The 8,170-nt window shown below is 36.3% G+C and overlaps 1 long non-coding RNA gene across 1 annotated transcript; it reads right to left on the reverse strand.

The window, feature by feature from the left end:
* Nucleotides 1-4,553: 4,553 nt before the first annotated feature.
* LOC128198490 (uncharacterized) lies at nucleotides 4,554-7,505 on the reverse strand. Its single transcript, XR_008251250.1, has 3 exons — nucleotides 7,369-7,505; nucleotides 5,878-6,254; nucleotides 4,554-5,611 (listed from the first exon to the last, which is right to left on the reverse strand). It is a non-coding gene; the product is annotated as an uncharacterized LOC128198490 (long non-coding RNA).
* Nucleotides 7,506-8,170: the final 665 nt, after the last annotated feature.

Here is an 8,170-nt window from a genome sequence, read left to right on the forward strand (position 1 = left end):
CAACGATTTAGTGTCCTCTCGAGGACTTTTGAACTTCTGAGAAACGATACTTTGTGTCTTGTTTTATATAAACGGTTGGGGTAAGACGTGACTTAAACGCGTAACAGATATTTTTAATTCTTTGTACAATGAAAACTTTATACTTGGTGACACAGAACACAACGCTTACGCTCGTTTTTTTTTAAATTCTTAAACTCATTCTTAGAGGAGACTCTAGCTCAGCAGTGAGCCGAAAATGGGTGGATAACGAACGAACCAACCTATGCTGTACTGTCTGGAGTACAACATACTTAAAATTACTTTTATCTTAATATTCCTATGTGAAAGGGACATAGGCGGTTTAACCCGCGAGCACAGCTGGTGTTGACTAGAAGCAAGCAATTTATTTTGATATTGCAGTAAAAGCACACATATAATACAAAATACTTTCAACAACATCTCATTTCACTTTGAGAGTGTCGGGAAAATTTTGACTCGACAATATTTTTTTGGTAAGCCAAGACATTCAAACTAATATTATAAAGATGTGAGGTTGTTGGAGGTCATCTCTGAATCTACTGAACCTATTTAGAAAATTCTTTTACCAATAGAAAGTCTACTAATATTTGTGTTATAATATATCTATACATACCATGACAATTCAAAAGTTTGATTTAATTTAACTGCTATTGACTTTTTTTTATTTTCTCGTGTCTTTCTTAATTGTTGTAGGTATGCCAGAAATGCTTGAATGCATAATTATACTGTGTGTATTCTCGACAAATAAATAATTAATGAATAAACGATCGGAAACTAGGCCGTACTTTTTAGAAACATATCTAAAAATTTACAGGTAATCATGGGTATATAGCCATGCTTACTTGTAAAATATTAGATATTGTTTTCTCTTCAACCAAACCAAAAAGCTTGGAGCACATTTTTACATTCAGTGTACCCCTAGAACTGACAAGCCTTTTAATTATTGATGTTCAATCAAAAATCAAAGGCAATATTAATGTTACATACTTTCAGTGTATCCCTAGAACTGATAAGCTTTTTAATTATTGATGTTCAATCAAAAATCAAATATTGATGTTACAAGCTTAATAAGAATAATCAACAAACCGCGAAAACTAGGTATCGAGAATTTCTGTTCTGTAATATACGTAAGACCAGAAACCGGCCAAGTACACAAATAAACAGCGGAAAATTTCTGAAATCGCAGCTTTTCGTAATTGAATTTCATCGGTGGAGCGTGCAATTTTTCATTTTCCGTTGGGCGGAAGATATTTCGGCCAGTGTTATCTTTTCTGATCTCGTTAGAACACGGAAAACATTAATTCGGTTACATTCACACGTGAGGAACATTTTGTTAAATGATTATGTTTTTTTTTATTTTTTACAAGTTAGCCCTTGATTACAATCCACCTGATGGTAAGTGATGATGCAATCTAAGATGCAGGCTACTTTGTTAGGAGCAGGATGAAAATGCACACTCCTTTCGGTTTCTACACGACATCGTACCGGAACGCTAAATCGCTTGACGGTACGTCTTTGTCGGTAGGGTGGTAACTAGCCACGGCCAAAGCCTCCCACCAGCCAAACTACAACAAACAAATAAATTAACTATAACAAAAATAATAACTAATTATAGATTTTGTATTTTTTTACATATCCTCAGTGCCTGAAGACAAAAGTCTTCGAACAGTGCGTGTTGCCAGTGATGACCTATGGTTGCGAGACTTGATCGGTTTATGGGTCTCATAAGAAGGCTCATAGTCACACAGCAGGCGATGAAACAAGCTGTACTCGGACTATCTCTGCGCGATATAGTCACCAATGTAGCTTAACCAGTCGCGAATATGAAGTGGTAACAGGCGGGGCACATAGTTCGAAGAGTCGATGGATGTTGGGTACCCAAGGTGCCGGAATGCCGCCCCCGCACTAGAAAGCGCAGTGTTGGTCGATCCACTCCTAGGTGGAACGTAGTGTTGGTCGACCCAGAACTAGTTGGACTGACGACATCAAGCGAGTCGCAGGAATTCTCAGGGTATTTCGTCCTGCAGTGCACGTCCATCGGCTGGTATGATGGTGAGGGTGATAATAGACACAATGTCCTAATAGTCCTTGGGCCCAGGAACAAAATATATTATATTCATGACCATTCTATGTTCTACAGAACGCTAAAGCTAACGCTTTAGCAGTTCATGACCATACTGTTCAATGTTTGTGTGTGATTTTCAAGGCAAGTCGAGCAAAACTATAAACGAGGCTAACCAAGCCATCTTCCAGACTTTTGTGCGTGCGATAACAAACTTTTATAACGACGAAAGTTTGGTAGTAAGTGCGTAAATGTATAGATGAGTCGGTGAGTAAGTGAATATGTTTGTTAATTCTTCACGGTACAACTGCTCAACCAATTTGGCCGAATATTAATACAAAAAACCTTAGATTATTACAAAGGTTATTTTTTATTCCCGTGATGAAAAACAATAAAATTCACCCGTAGCGTGAACTAAATCTTGCGGGAAATCAGAAATTGGGCGAGAACAAAGTTGCGAGTAACCGCTAGTGAAATGATCTGACAATTACACGCTAGTGTAACATCGAATGTGGTTTATGTAACTTATCTACTTCTTTTTTCTCCTAACATCATTGGTTGATAGACTTGAGGTAAACTTTGGATCTACTGAACTGATTTTTAAAACTTTTTCCAATACAAATTTACGTTATTTGTAAGTGTCTGGACTATAACATCACTCTACGACCAATTGAAGTGGAGCATCTATGTAAAGTGTAGCAAAAACGGGAACTTTTAAGAGCTTCCGTTGCGTGCGCAGTGTAAAGGCGGATTTACATTTGTCTGACGTGTCGTGTTGTGACGCATCAGAACAGAATCGGTTTCATACATTTTGCATCAGTTGCCATCACGACATGTCACAACACATAAGTGTAAACGTTACCACACAACATGTACGATACCGATTCTGTTCTGACGCGTCACGACACGACACGTCAGACAAATATAAATCCCGCTTTATCAGTAAAAGTTACGCAAAAATTACGTATAACAATATTGTTACAGTTTATAAGTTCTATAAAAAAATTCGCGACACCATCTTTTAGTATCTTAAAGAGAAGACCAAGTACAAATTGGTTTCATTTCATTACATTATTATTTTTTTATCCACCAACTAATTTAACTCAATGAATTTATTACTTTCCTCTAAGGCCTTTAACGAAGCCCTTTCTTTGAAACCTCTCGAAGTTTTTCATTACAGCTCAGTTTAATTAAAAGCCACAGTTGTCCTGACACTCGAATAAAAGAAAAAGAAGTCATTATTGAATAAGAAAGGTCTGTCGACATAAAAAAATTGTATGCGCTTTTTTATTACAGCTTCTTGCAAATACTTGGTTTTGTAAGTGATAATTTTAAACGCATGTTTTCTTTTATACTATAATACTACTCGCCGCCTTGCGATTTCACCTGCTTATTTTTTGTTTCCGTGAGAATATACTCACAAATAACGTTGCTTTCTAGTAAAAAAGAATTTTTAAAATCACACAAACGGAGCCAAGGACGTACACTAGTTTTGGATAAAGCCACATTGTGCGGTACGAAATTAAGTTATTTGTATGGAAATTATTGACAATCTCTCGCACGCGGTATGACGGTACGAGTAACCGCAAGAGAGATATCAGAATTTCCCTTTGACATTGTATAAGATTGGAGAATTTCGAATTCACGAAAAGTTTTTAGGCTTTGTTAACTCGAGGCATTGCAGGTTTCCTTCAAACATCCCCTTCACATTATCTGTAATATGGAGTTACTTGTGTTCATACTAACCTTGATGTTATAGAAATAGCATTATAAAATAAATAATAACATTGTTTTTAACGTTCTTTTTAACAAGGCATTGTTATTAGATTTTTTTATCTCTCTATTAGAACTATTATAAAGTAAAATTATTAATCCCAGTCAGTAAAATGCTTGTCATTTTATTGACTGGAATTAATAATCGTACTTTAGTACAGAATATAGAGCTCTGGGTTATTGGTGTTTGAGACGGTTAACTTTTTTCATGTTGTTACAATGGACCCTTGCTCTGTCATTTTAAAAGTCAGCTCATGCTAGAGAAGTTTCTGAAATTTAGTGAAAGTTTCTTTTGTGATTTGTTTTGTTTGTCATGTCATTTTGTTATTTATGTTCCATAGATACACATTTTTTATGTATACTAACTAGCGGATGCCTACAACTCCGTTCGCTTATTCTGTTTGTCATAAAACTGCCGGGAACTATGGATTTTCTATTTTTTTCAAGTAGACTATTAAGTTTTTTTTAAGTAGACTGCCAAGGCCAATTATTTACGTTACTACTGCTTAATATTGTTTTAGCGGCTTAGCCGTTAAAAAGTAACAGACAGAAAGATTTTTACATTTATGTTTGTATACCTATATTTCCTTGTTTTAGTTAGTAAATAATGTCACCAGTGCCATCGTTCTTAATTTATATCCTTAAGTCATTCAACTTCGTTAGAAATAAGCCGGGGGCTAAAATACGAGGAGGGACGAAGCATTAGCAAAATTGGGAACATTTTCAACAGTAAAGAAGGTTAAGTTTAGAAGGTTAACAGCGTGTGATTTCACTAATTCTATTTAATATTCCGGATTTTACTGCCAGTAAAATATTTAACAATAGAAATATTTGTGTGAATAAACTCGACAATTAGGTACTTACAATAAGATGAGACATTGTATATTTTATTAAGTTTTTTGGATTTATTGTAACTAACACACACACAATTCAAAACTCATAATTCAAAATTCATTTATTTCAAGTAGGCATAGTATACTATACAAGCACTTAACACATCCGTTCAGTACTTTTTCAGTTAAGAGTGAACAGACAGACTGACGGAGAAACTTATATTATAATACATAAAGATACACGTACGTTAGATTTAAAATAACGAAGTTTAGTATAATATTCCACATATATCTTATATTGCTCGCAGGATATTTTGTGGATTAATTTCATCTACAGAATCATGAATGTAAGCTCTATAAGCCTCTTGTAATTGATATTATTCTCTGTCGTTAGAGGCAATATATTAATTAATTTAGGTTAGTTGTAATTGGGTAGGTCAAGATATCTCTATATTGTGTCATGTGTTACAGAGTATATTATCCATTTAGATCGGTTTTTTAAGCCAGATTCATATTTGTCTGACGTGTCGTGCCGTGACGCATCTGAACAGAATCGGTATCATACATTTTGTATGCGGCACATCAGAAGCCATCACGACCTTCGACTACAATCTCACCTGATAGTAAGTGGTGGAGGATGAAAATCCACACCCCTTTCTGTTTCTACATGACATCGTATCGGAACGCTAAATCGCTTGGCTATACGTCTTTGTCGGTAGGGTGGTAACTAGCCACGGCCGAAAGCCTCCCACCAGCTAGACCTGGACCAATTAAGAAAACCTCAATCGGCCCAGCCGGGGATGGAACTCAATTCCTCCATCTTGTAAATCCACCGCGCTCACCATTGCGCCACTGAGGCCGTCAAAGAATCTATCCAGAGTAAAATCCATTTCCATTTCAAATCGATTCTGTAGCCGCAGCGTACCTAAAGGAGGAACAAACATACACAATTACACACACACAAACTTTCGCCTTTATAATATTGGTGTGATATTTCAAGCATACATCTTGATCCAAATGCATTTACCACGTAGATTACATTGACAACGTCACAAATACATAATTGAATTAGCTTTTCTCGTTACACTTTGTCCTCTACATGGTAAAACAACGACGATCAATGTTTCAACAAAGTTTAAAAGCTATATAAAAAGTTCAAACTTACAAAATTTAACACATATATTACCTTACCTTATCAGCCGATAGACCTCCACAGCTGGACATATGCATCCTGCATGGACCTCCAAGCACAACGATCTCAAGCCGCCAGCATCCAGGGGCTCCCTGCAACCCGCTTGATATCCTCGGTCCACCTAGTGGAGGGTCAACCAACACTGCGCTTTCCTGTGCGGGTCGCCATTCCAGCATCTTGGGACTCCAACGTCCTCTCTTCGAACTATGTGACCCGCCCATTGCCACTTCAGCTTCGCGATTCGCTGAGCTATGTGACTTTGGTTAGTCTGCGGATCTCCTCATTTCTGATTCGATCACGCAGAGAAACTCCAAGCATAGCTCGCTCCATCACCCGCTGAGTGACTTTGAGCCTTCTAATGAGGCCCATAGAAAAGCTAGTAATAACAAATATATTATTAAAGTAGTCACATTCAGTTGACCATATAAATTAACAAAATATATTTGATTTGGCTTAATCTATTCGCAGTTCATATTTGCTTTGCGGTCGGCATCTCTGTTGGCAAATAGAGTGATATATTGTTACACAAACACGTTTTCAATTAACTTGTGATCGTAAGCGACGGCCGATGCATCGTTCCATTGATTGTTAAGGCTCTATGTTGTTAAAGAAACGGTATACCTACAATCTTTATTTATTTATGTTAACTTCCCTATTGGTTTAATCACATTATTCTGTGGTTTAATATTTTGATTTAAAGAAGTTGATTTATATCATCATCATTATCATAAACCGATATTCGACTTACTGTTGAGCACGAGTCTTATGTTAGAACTAGCTGACGCCGCGCGGTTTTACCCGCGTGGTAGCCGTTCCTGTAAGAATACGGGAATATTATATACCCTATAGCCTTCCTCAATGAATGGGCTATCTAACACTAAAAGAAAATTTCAAATTGGACCAGTAGTTCCTGAGATTAGCGCGTTCAATCAAACATACTCTTTAGCTTTAAAATATTAGTATAGATGAGAGGGGACCACCACCAAGCTCGCCCAATGCGGATTGGCAGACTTCACATACGTAGATAATTAAAAAATTCTCTGGTATGCAGGTTTCCTCATTATGTTTTCCTTTACCGTAATTTAATTATTTTAATTAAATTTAATAAATTAATGCCCGTATTTTTTTCATTGACGGCTTCTCCGATCTATATCAAATCGATGTATGTGATGTATGTCACCGTAAAATTGTAAATATCTATGACCTGTATATGAATAATAAGGTTAATAATCATTTTTCGACAGTTTACAATTATAATTTTACGGTTTAATTAAATATACAATTGTAGAAGTAGAATAGAAACTGATCCGATCCAAAACTTGATAGGTAATATAAAAGGACACGGGAAATTATTTGTGTCTGCGTGTTTGTAAGTCTGTTTAACTAAATTTCTTATTTCATATAGACGTATGTATTTTTTTAGAATTTAAACTATCGTGAGTGTTTTTCATACTAATATTAATTTATTATAAAACACGGCTAATACTCACGTAATGCAACGTCAGAGTACGCCCGGCTAGTTTCGAACCCATACGGGTTAGTCATAAGCTGGATCTTGCATCGCGGCACGATTTAAACTGCGAAGCGGCGGCGCGTCACGCAGCCGCTCGCATCGCGGGTTGGGAGAGGGGCTGAGTGGTGAGGAGTGAAGGTTAAGTTACACTCTCCGACAGCTCATTAATATCATCTTCATTAGACTAATCTTTAGTGTAAAATCAAACTAATTTATCACACTATAATTTCTTTACATAATACAATACAATATACTCTAAAGAAATTGATTATTTAATTGATATTGATATATTTAATAATATTGCAATACATGCCCACAATAACTTGATAGGTGTTCCCGCGAAGACCGTTGAACATTGAATGAAGGCCGCTATGACAGCCAGCATCGTCTTTTATAGCCAGACGAGCCAGAGATTTTGCCGCCATATTGGCGGAAGTCATTGTTCAACTGTGTTCATTACATTCAGTCGCCATATTGGCGGAAGTCATTGTTCCACCATGCTTTTTACATTCATTTAATAAAAATAGGTAAACATGTATGATATTGATAATGAAACTATTATTAACAATTGCTAGCCAATAACTAACGTTAGTTCCTTAGACTCGTCTTCATTAGAATCTAGGTTACATTGTATGTAACCTAGATTCTTATTTAGGAGGTTGATCAAATAGCTAGTTTAATTTAAGCAAAATAGATGAGTCAAGCCGCCTGTCCCTTGAGTAACGTTAAATTAGCATAGGCAAATTCGATACTTTGAGCAAAAATCCTTAGAGACTTAT

Source organism: Bicyclus anynana, chromosome 11 (genome assembly GCF_947172395.1).
Source record: "Bicyclus anynana chromosome 11, ilBicAnyn1.1, whole genome shotgun sequence".
NCBI lineage: Eukaryota > Metazoa > Arthropoda > Insecta > Lepidoptera > Nymphalidae > Bicyclus > Bicyclus anynana.